At 33.0% G+C, this 11,117-nt stretch overlaps 1 protein-coding gene across 1 annotated transcript in view; it reads right to left on the bottom strand.

Moving 5' to 3' along the window:
* Positions 1 to 4,400: 4,400 nt before the first annotated feature.
* The window catches only part of PRR27 (proline rich 27), a 33,604-nt gene continuing 26,887 nt past the window's right edge, over positions 4,401 to 11,117 (bottom strand). The window contains exon 9 of the mRNA XM_011927091.1: positions 4,401 to 4,455. The gene's annotated coding sequence lies outside the window, so the exon portion shown is untranslated. The remainder of the gene's footprint in view (positions 4,456 to 11,117) is intronic.

Raw genomic sequence — 11,117 nt, 5'->3', positions numbered from 1 at the left:
TGTATTGCAATTTAAAAATTTATTATGATCAATTTTTTACAGGAAACTATTATCTTTCACAGTAATTTTAGACATTCATCTTCACATTGGCAAAGTTATTTCCATTCTCCGATTCTCTGTTGGAGGAAGTTGTATAATCGACAACTATAATAGTTCAAAGAAGAGATACTGGTTGAAGTAAATGTTGGTGTGTGTGTGTGCATGTGTGTATGTGTTTGTGTGTGTGTGAGAGGGGAGAGAGAGACAAAGACTAAAAACAAGGGTGAGAGCAAAATCAAATACAAATAGGCCTCGTCCAAACATCATTCTGTAAGCAATTCTGCCTTACCTGGATCCAGGGATGAGGACAGTGATACTACTTAAATTGTGTGTACTCTGTTTAAGTAATTAATGGATTATGTTAACTAGAAACAATATAACGGATAGTTTAGGTTTTCTTCCTTCTTTCCTAAGGATTTTAGCCAATTTCAGATAAACATCATTTTTTAGCACAAGTATGTCCCAAATATTGCATAGGTTATACTTATCCTAAAAAGGGTCATTGTTGATTCAAAATTAAAATTTAACTTGGTATCTTACCCTTTATTTGTGTTAATTCTGGCAACTTTACATATGAACAAACACCCAGAGGAAGTGAGGCTGCAAACCATGCAGAAAATGAGCATTCTAGGCAAAGGAAATAGCAGATACAAAGGCCTTGAGTTAGGAATAAATCCAGTGTTTTCAAAGGTTGGCCAGGAGGCCAGTATTATAGCAGAAGGAGTATTATAGTAGTAGGAAGAACATTAGGAGACATAGTCAAAGAGACAAGAGCCAACATTTAAAGGGATTCTGACTTTTATTATGACATAGGAATCTCATGGAAGGCTTTGAGCAGAAGAATGATAAAACATGGCTGATATTCTGAAATGATCACTCTTGTAATGACATCGATTTTGAGAATAGACTGAAAATGAGAAGAATGGAAGCAAGAAGCCCAGTTTGGAGGCTACTGTGCTACTCACATGGAAAATGACAGTGGTTGTGAATAAGGTACTTGCAGTCCAGATGATGACAAGTTGCTAGATTGTGGATATTTTTAAAGGGAGTGTTATTATGACTGATTAATGATTTCCTATGTGGCATATGACAAAGGAACAAAGGATGACATCAGTGTTTTTGTTCTGAACAACTAGAATAATTTCGTCTTATTTAGTTATATATAGAAGAGAGTGTACGAGAGGCTTTGTGTGTCTATTAGACCGGGGGAGAGCAGTTCAGATTTTATTTCATGAATAATATAATTTCTTTGTAATAATTCATTGAGCTGCAAAATTATTAGTTGTATATTTTTGGTATGCATATGACAACTTCATAAAATACTTAAAAATAAATAAACAAAGCAAAAATAAAACATCAGAAACAAAATAGCATGAAAGAAAACCCAAGAATGAACATTTAAAAATGTATAAGGCCTACAAATAAGATCTGAGATCTTATTAAATATCTAACAATTAAATATGAGTGCTTGTAAATTTGCCAGTGAAACTGAATGCAATTCCCATTGAGTTTATGTTAATTTCAAGACTAGATTAACAAGAGCTGGGATGTTGTGAGGAATGGGAAACATACTCCCTAATTGAGAGGAACAGAGGCATCATGAGTAGGATGGAGTGGTAGAAATGCACAGGAAAGATGGAACCGGAGAAATAGACAAGACTTGATCCCTACCATAAAGGAGGAAGGAAAAGTCATGTCTTCCTATCTTGCACTGGGACATCCCCAAGACAGTCCTGTCCTTTCCTGAGATGGGAAATGCAGATTGGGCATAGTAGAAAGTTGCAAGAGGTCAACAGTGATCAATAGCTTCTTCTCTTCCTGCTACTTCCTGCACTTTCTCAGGAGGAAGGTTTAGGATATAAAAAAAAAAAAAATCAAATAAATAAAAACGATTTATATAGTCTGTTTATGAAGTACATACATTGTCAAGAATGTTTATTGCCATTGCATATTTTAAATTCTAACAATAATCTTTTACAGCTATAGAACAATTGTTTTCTTGAAAGAGAACGATCAACAATCCATATAATCATTACTTCTGTAATTAAGCTGACGAAAGAACACAATGCAAAACAAAAATATATTTTAATGCGTAATCAGGAGTAAAATTTTAAAGAGAAGAAAGGCATTTAATATAGATTTCACTGACTTCTTCATCTATAAAAAGAAGAATATTATTAAAATAACAGTAATATTAAGTTGGTATTTATAAAATGTATAAAGATTCACAAAAGCAAAATTGAAGTTTCTCTGGCTTTGTAATTTCAACATTTTCTTTTTGCTGCAACTTAATATTTCTTAAAATAATCCTGTGGCAGTCAATAACCTTTTTAAAATATCAGATTTGTAATAGGCATAGGCATTGGAAATAATTCAGGGTCTTTCTTTTGTATTTTAGTCATTTACATATGTGTATGCTGTACGTGGGGATTCTGATTGTCCGATCAATATTATCTACTGGTACTGTCATTGAAAATTTTTACTTGGTGTTCTTCCTCTACTTTATGTTGAAAGATCTTTCTTAAGAGACTTTTCGGAAAATTCAGAGTAAAAGAAAACTAATAATCACATTCATAAATTAAATATGAATTCTGTCTGCAAATGTTTACTAAATATTTGCATAGTGAGGACAATAAAAATAAGAGCAAATATCATGAGTTAATGAACATCAGGCTTTTAAATTACTGGAGCAACGTATGTACTTAGAAGAATTGTTACCGCTGTTTTAATTGTGAGTTTAAATTATGCACAGTTACCGATTCCTACTCAGTGGACATACTGATTTGCCAAAAGAGTCAAACAAGCCTTGCTATTTTCTTGCAATGCATAGTATATAATTAAAATTTAGACTGATTTTGGAAGGATAAAAAATGAGAACATTGAATTATGGTATTGATTGCTTGTGTCCCTCGATTGCCTTGCTGCACAACTGTGGCTTCTAGACCAGCAGCATCGGCATCGCCTGGAATCTATTGGAAATGTAGAATTTCAGTCTCCAATGCAGACCCACTGAATCAGAATTTGCAGCCCAGCAAAATCGCTGGGTGATTTTCCTGCCGGGAGTGAGGAGAAAGGAAGATGGAGGGCTTGTGAATGTTTTAAGACTGTGCTGTTTTAACATATACTTTAATTTTCTAAGTGAGTTGGTTCTTTCCAGTAGCATTATATTCACATTTTCTGGAGTATTCATGAAGAGACCATAATCACTTGTTTTCTACAATTTACTTCCTTCACATCCTATTTGCCTCCTTTATTTTAGTAAAGAGTTTATAAGACTTTACTCCTATGAAAAGGTGGAAAGTTAATTTGATTTAGACTATTTCTGGAAATGTTCATTTTTATATTTTAGATAAGTCAGGAGGCTAGGCCAGAAATGATTGTATTTGCCAGTACTTGATTGTCTGATTTTATTTACACAGAAAGGATTTTTTTTTTTCTGAAGGAAAATCCCGTCGATATGTAGAAGGATACAGCAATAACAGAATTTAGTGAGTGCTTACTATATTATAGATATATTACATAATCTCATATGCTACTAAAAATTATTAGTTCAGTATGCTAAGTCCTCATTTAACATTGTTGATAGGTTCTGAGAAACTGACTTTAAGTGAAATGATGTCTAAGGAAACCAATGGCTAATGGATATAAACAAGAGTTAAATACTTATGGTATATTTCTGCTTACAAAACCATCACCAAACTTCTAAATAAAGACCAAAACACTTCTAATATTAAACACTGAAATAAATGTGAGTCATACATACATTTAAGAATGTTAATAAAAACAATTAAGATAATGATTTACCCAATGATTCCAGTTCGGGGCTGCAGGTGGCCAGAAAGTGCACATCAGGGGAAGGTGAGAGGAAACTGCAGTACCTGGAGAAATGCATGCAGACAAGGGGGAGAATGTGCAAATTCCATAGACAGTGGTTCCTATTGGATTTGATATACATTTTTTCTCATCAACGTTGTAACAAAATGACTTTAACTAAATAATGTTATGTGAGGACCTGCTGTACTAGCATTTTCCCAGTGCTGTTTGAGAAAACACCAGAGCAACAATTTGCCTTGAACTACATTCTTTTTAATTAATGAACCTGAAATTTTAACCTACTGCATCTTATTCTGGCATTAATTCTATTTTATCTGATTCCAGCACCCATATTATTTAACCACTAAACCAACATACTCTACTGTCTATTATGCATACTTTTGTCTGAATTTATGAAATATTTTATGACAAAACAATTTAGAGCTCATTTTTTACATTCAGAGTAAACAATAAGTTACCTGTATCCATTAATGGTATCCACAAAACAGAGGTATATTGACCACCAGAAAACCAGGGAGTCTATTCTGTAGTTAGGTGTTTAACATGAATATAGTTTTGACCATATTCATGGTCATTTAAATGCTAAGGAAAAATAGAAAAGCACAGTTTCAATTAATATATATTTTTGATTAATAATAAAAAGTTTTCATGAAACTTTTTTTGCTACTTAAAAGAAATGAGAATCCAATTTTAATTTGAAATAGAAACAACAGTAAAACATTACAAGTAAAACTAGTCAATACATTTATAAAATATTAAGGTCAACATTGAATGCTAATTGAATGCTAATGAAATGTTGATAGCACTATTCCAAGAGAAATACTTACACTTTCTCATAGTTAAAAGAGTTAGATACTTGGAGATGACAATTATACTATTTAATTATTTAAATAATGTAATTACTTTTTCTCACTAATTAATTACCATTTTATTTTTATTATTTTCCCCCAAATTTTCTATTATTATTTCAGGGTTTTGAATGTGTCATGTAGGCATAAAATAATTTATGTGAAACTGTTGAAACTGAGTGGGAGGCATTAAATTGTATACATAAAGACTACTTGCTTGAAAAACGACCCTCTTTTTCAATTTATTTAGAAGTGGCGGCTTATTTCCTGTTAAATAACTTAACAATAATGTTAACATGAAGAAACATTTTTGAGAGATTAAACTATGCTAAATTCTTTACAATATTCTTTCATCACTTCTATATATGAATTTGTAAGATTGTAAGTCATTACCTTCCTTTTCGAAGATGAGGAAATTTGAGCTTAAAGGAGTTAGGCAGGGTATTAGGATGTGGGAAATCTGGGATTAAGACCTTTATGAAGAGCAACCCATAACCTCCATATTGCACGTTTATTTGGTCCTTCTATTTGGATTAAGACTAATTCTACTCTCTCTCCCTATGTAGATGGAGGTTAATTTCTCATAAATTATATGTCACTGTTCTTCATATATTTAAAATAATTTATGAAATCATACTTTAGTTATTCATGTTGTGGGTAAGAAAAGTTTAAATCATTTTAAATCATTAATAATTCCTCTGACATCTTCCAGGTATGATCTTTGTTTTACTGTTTTACTATCTTTTATGATCGGCTCAAAGGTGCTGGATTTCTTTGATCCTTAGATGCATGTTTTTCATATTTAAATATCCTCAACTCCGGATCTATCTAATAATAGATGTCTTCTTACTGTGTTTAGATTAAATTTTAAAAATAGTGATCTTTTTATTAAATTGACATTTAAATGTCCTGTAAAATATTACATCATATTTTGCAGTGGAACAAAAGGGACATGTGAAAAGAAAAGCACAGGAAGAGAGTGGCAGGATGTAGTTTTGATTTTAGTGAGGATATATTCATTGTCCAAGTAATGAAAGCAATGCTGTACTTTCACACAATGAAAAAGATAAACACCCATAAGAAAAGAAGCTGCACTGTTTTGTGATTGAGATGTATAGAGAAGTTGTATTTCACACGGCAAGCAATGAACAGGAAGGCGAAAAAATAATGAAATGTTTTGGAAAAAGAATACATTTCAAAGTAATGAGATACATGACCCAACCCTACAGAGACATATATATTGACAAGGTAGTGTTGATACTTCTTTTGGGCTTTTGAACTTCACATTTTTCTGTGTAGTATGATAAGTAAATCTTAGATAATATTTAATATTAGCATTGTCATGCACAGTGCTTATGCTCTGTATTATTTCTATAACTCCTTAACCTACTTTCCCCTTCACAAATCATTGAATTTTAATTAATCAATGGTTTATTTAAGATATAATCAGTATAACTTTCCACAAGAAACTTTATTGTCATTCTTTGAATAACTTCTCCTCCGGCACATATATAAAGAGAACAGAGAGAATAAAGTTATTACTAACAAAATTACCTTATTTCCAAGATTAACAATCAGAAAAGAATTCTTCTGAAAGGATCTAATGCCTAGACTTACAGCTATATAAACTCTTTGAAAAATTCAGGGCCCATTATCTTTAATCATACCAGTCTTTTAATCTAAGCACCACTAATAATTTATATGGTTACTCAGAGAGTTAATGGCTTTCATATCCTTCATCATTTTGAGAAGTTTATAATCTCCTCTATTATAAAAAGGGATCACAGCATGACAGATTTACAATGTTCTTTATAGATATGTCTTTTTTATCTCTTTAATTTAAAAAAGAGATATTCCAGACTGCTAAAAAGCAATGCTTTGTCAATATAAATACAGTAAACGTTTCCTTTGTAGAGTAGTAGAATTGCTTTTGTACGTTTATTGGAAAAATAAATCTTAAATATATGATTCACTTATATAAATACTTTATTCTCCTCATTAAACTTACGCATGAGACACAGTGGTTCCCTTGCAGAATTTCAGGAGGACAGAGATGACTCTGACATGATCCTTTTTATTGCTGTGTAGAAAATACATTAGGAGGATGTGGAAGATGTAAGAAAGGAGAGGTTAGTAGGTGATTGTGATAATCAATGAGAGATTATGGTGGTTTGTATATGGTAGTGATAGGGAAGGATGGCAAAAAATGAATAAGACCTACTTGATAGCACAATAGTCAATAATAACTTAATTGTATATTTTAAAATAACTTGAAGAATGTAATTGGATTATTTATAATTCAAAAAGTAAATGCTTGAGGGGATGCATACTCCATTCTCCATGATGTGCTTATTTCACATTGCATGCATGTATCAAAATATCTCACATACCCCATAATATATGTATCTACTGTGTATCCACAAAAATTAAAACAAAGAAATGTTTGGATTCTAGATATATATTGAAGTTGGCATTTCCAAAATACATTGTCATGTCAGCTATGGGGGTTTAGAAATAGAGTATAATCAAGAAAGACTTTTAAGTGTTGTGCTTGCACAACTGGAGGACTGAAGTTTTGAGTTACTAAGAGGAGGAAGATAGCAGTAGGGAGAGATCCAATGGGGAGGTAATCAGTAGTGGAGCATTAGACAAGCATTATATTTAAGTTGTTTACTGGACAGCTAAGTAAAAAAGTGTAAATATAGTAATGATTCCATGTTTAATGTTTTGACAAATTGACAAAATGTTTTTCAAAGCAAGAAAGCAGTTGTACTATTATATATTCTCACTAGCAATGCATGAGGGTTCTGATATCTTCAGATCCTTATCAACACTTGTTTCCTATTTTATTCTAGTCATGTTTGTAGGTGTGTGAAGTGATATCTCACTATGATTTCTATTTGCATTTCCCTGATGACTAATGATGTCGAGCATCTTTTGTGCTTATTGGCGATTTGTATATGTTGTCATGAGAAATGCCTCTTGAAATCTTTTGCCCATTTTTAAATTGTGTTATTTGTAAGAATTCTTTATATTCTGAATGCAAGTCCTTTATTTGCTGTATGATTTGTAAATATTTTCTTTCACTATATGTGGACTGTCTTTTCATTTTCTTGATGGTGTTTTTTTGATGCACTAAAGTTTTAAATACGTATGGAGTTCCAATTTATCTATTTTTTATTTTGCCATTTGTGTTTTTGGTGTAATATCTGAAAACTGCATAATTCATGGTTGTAAAGATTTAATCTTGTGCTTTATACTAAGAGTTTTTATAATTTTCATAATTTTTAAATAACTTTTATAATTTTATAATTTTCACTCTTACATTTAGGTGTATAATCCATTTTTATTAATGGTTAATAGGTAAGGGTTCAACTTAATTATTTTGCATGTAGATTTCCAATTGTCCTAGTATTATGTTTTTTTAAAAAAATTCTTTCCCCATTGAATTTATTTGCATTCTTATTGAAATTCAGTTGACTTTAAGTGTAAAGGCTCATTTCTAGACTCTCCATTGTAATCCAGTGTTCTGTATGTTTATCTTTATGCCAGTACTACAGTGACGTATAGTAAACTTTGAAATTCAGAATAAGTACTCCAACTTTTTCTTCTATATGACTGTTTTGACTATTCCATCTCCTTGCATTTATACAGGAATTTCAGAAACAGCTTGTCAAATTTGCAAAAAGAGAAGCTGAGGTTTTGATAGGAATTACATTAAATCTATAGTTCAATTTGTGGAGTATTGCCATCCTAAAATATTAAGTCATTTCTTCTGTGAACATGAAATACCTTTTCATTTTATTTAGATCTTTTATAAGTTATTCCAACAATGCCCTTAGGAATGTGCCAGGTTTATTTAGATCAAGAGATAAAGTGAAGGTTTAGAGAAGTTTAGAATATAACATGTTTACTGGTGACTTATGAGTGTCATAGGATATAACTTAAGGGACTCAGGAGATGGGGAGTGCTGTCAGACGGTTCAGAGAAATAAAGTACATGGATATGTATGAAGATTAGGGTCCAGAAGAAGAGGAAACATTGGGAAATCTGTGGTGTTTGTGAAGGCTAAAATAACAAAAAAGTAGAAATAAGAGATATGAGAAGCTTAGTCCTGATGGTTGGCAGGAAGAGGGTGAATAGGTTGTGAACTCTGGAGGGAAGCTAGAAGAAAGTCATGTTTGCCAGGAGCAGATAGCATTTTGTCTCTCTCGCTTAACTCTTGTGGATGAAAAGTTGAAGGCAAAAGGAAGTCTTTTCAAGTACACAGTAGTGACTCCCTCTTAACCCTATAGATGTAGTTTGCTAAGGTCAGGTCATACTTTGAGAGTGTTCTACTTCTTTGACTCTTTCTTCCTGCTCTCTTTAGTGGGTTCTTACTTCTGTGTATGCCTATCAGACGTTGGTGTCGCCACGTATCTGAATAGTAACCCACTAGCAGTAAGAAATCTGGACTTGAGAATCAATGATATGTGAAGGCATATTTATGTGAAATATTAGTAAGGTTTTTCCTTTTCTCTCCCCATTTTTCCTTCAGGAACCTCTCAATTTGAGCTATGAGTTATGAGAGTCTCATTGCCCTTAGAGGTTGCACGTAACTGTCAAAATAGGAACACTTAAATCTGTGTATTATATATCAATTATACCTCATTAAATCTGTTTTTTTTTTTTTAAGAATAATGGAACAAAATTTTAGCTTTAAAACTAGATAGTCAGGCTTTCAGATGTAATAAAAAAACTTTGCAAGTATATGAAATCATCAGGCCTATTAACAGACCTAAGGTGGGGAAAAGTGAGAGAGATGGAAATGCTACTAGAGAGTTAAAAACCATTTATGAGTGAGAACCTGAGATATTTGATTTTGAGTGCAGCAAACCACCGTGGTATGTGTATACCTATGTAACAAACCCGCACATTCTGCACATGTATCACAGAATTTAAAGAGTATATGTGTATTTAAACAGCTATTGTTTTTGATACTACATCCTGCCCCTCTCGCTTACCCACAAACAGAGCCAAGCTCCAGCTTAATGGGAGATGACACTCTTCCTTCTCAAGTGAGGTGGGGATATCCCAGTGCATTTCTTTCTGGGTCTAGACTGGGGAGATGAGAGCTCCTGCAGAGAACTTTCCTGTGCATCTTTGTGTGTCATCTATGTTCAAACTGGATATATGGAATGAAAGAGCGATGGTTTCATACTTTCACAGACAAAGTGGGGTATGGGAGAGCATTCAAATTTTCTTCTGCACATATCATTTTCAGCTTGAAGTAGGGTACAAAAATTACCTCATATAAAGAGTGCCGGTGGCTAGGCACAGTGCCTCACACATTGCGAGGCCCAGGTGGTAGGATCACTTGAGCCCAGGAGTTTGTGATCAACATAGGCAACATAGTGAGACTCCATCTCTCCTTAAACAACAACAACAACAATTAGCTGGGCATGATGGTGTGTGCCTGTAGTCCCAGCTACTTGGAGGCTGAGGCAGAAGCACTGCTTGAGTCCAGAAGGTTGAGGCTGCAGTGAACTATGGTTGTGCCACTGCACTCTAACCTGGGAGACAGAGTGACACTCTTTCAAAAAATAAAAAAAAAAAAAAAAAAATTAAAAAAAGAAAAGAAAGAAAAAAAAAAGAAAAAAAGAAGTGGACACTCCACAGGAATCAGAACAGGATGTGGTCCTCTTAGGCCTACCACAATGGAGTGAAATGACTAGGCCTGTGGGTCAGTTGAGAACAATTACACATCTGTAAAAGTCAGAATGTAGACTCTGGCCAAAATATATACACCTTATCACAGGCAGGATGTTACCTCAGTATCTAGTAAAAAGAGATGATACTCAGGGAGGAAAGAAGGAAAATCCTTAATGAGTCTGAATTTTAGCTACATGTAAATGAGGCATCCCCCAGATTGGCTGAATTTACTTGGAACTGACTAGACTAAGTTTTCTACTCCAGGAACTCAGGAAGGAAAATAAGTTCAATTACAGGACATATAATAGTAGTCTTTTACATAGCTATTGTGGTTATGGCCTTTACATCAGTGTTAAATGTATGTGGGTAGCCATGGAATTGAAATTTTGTAGAAAGCCTGTCTTTAGAAAGAAAAGAAGAGGATTGAGGATTATTCCATGATGATGAGATGTAAAATAAGATAAAGCCTTTAACATATCCATGGATTTATCAAAAAGGGGTCACCGGTGACCTTAATAAGACAGTTTCAGAGTAATAAAAAGGTAAAAACTAGACTGTAGGGGCTGAGGAGTAAATTTTAAATGAAAAAATAATTACTGCTGGTGCAGGCTTCCAGATAAAATTTGACTATGATGGTGAAAAAATTACAATTCAAGACTAAGAATATCAAGGCCTTTGGTATTTTTTTTTCTTTTTTTTTTTTTT

The sequence above is a fragment of the Colobus angolensis genome, unplaced genomic scaffold (assembly GCF_000951035.1).
Source record: "Colobus angolensis palliatus isolate OR3802 unplaced genomic scaffold, Cang.pa_1.0 Scaffold70, whole genome shotgun sequence".
Taxonomy (NCBI): Eukaryota; Metazoa; Chordata; class Mammalia; order Primates; family Cercopithecidae; genus Colobus; species Colobus angolensis.
The sequence above is the reverse complement of the archived record's forward strand: the minus strand, read 5'-3'. Positions and strand labels throughout refer to the sequence as shown.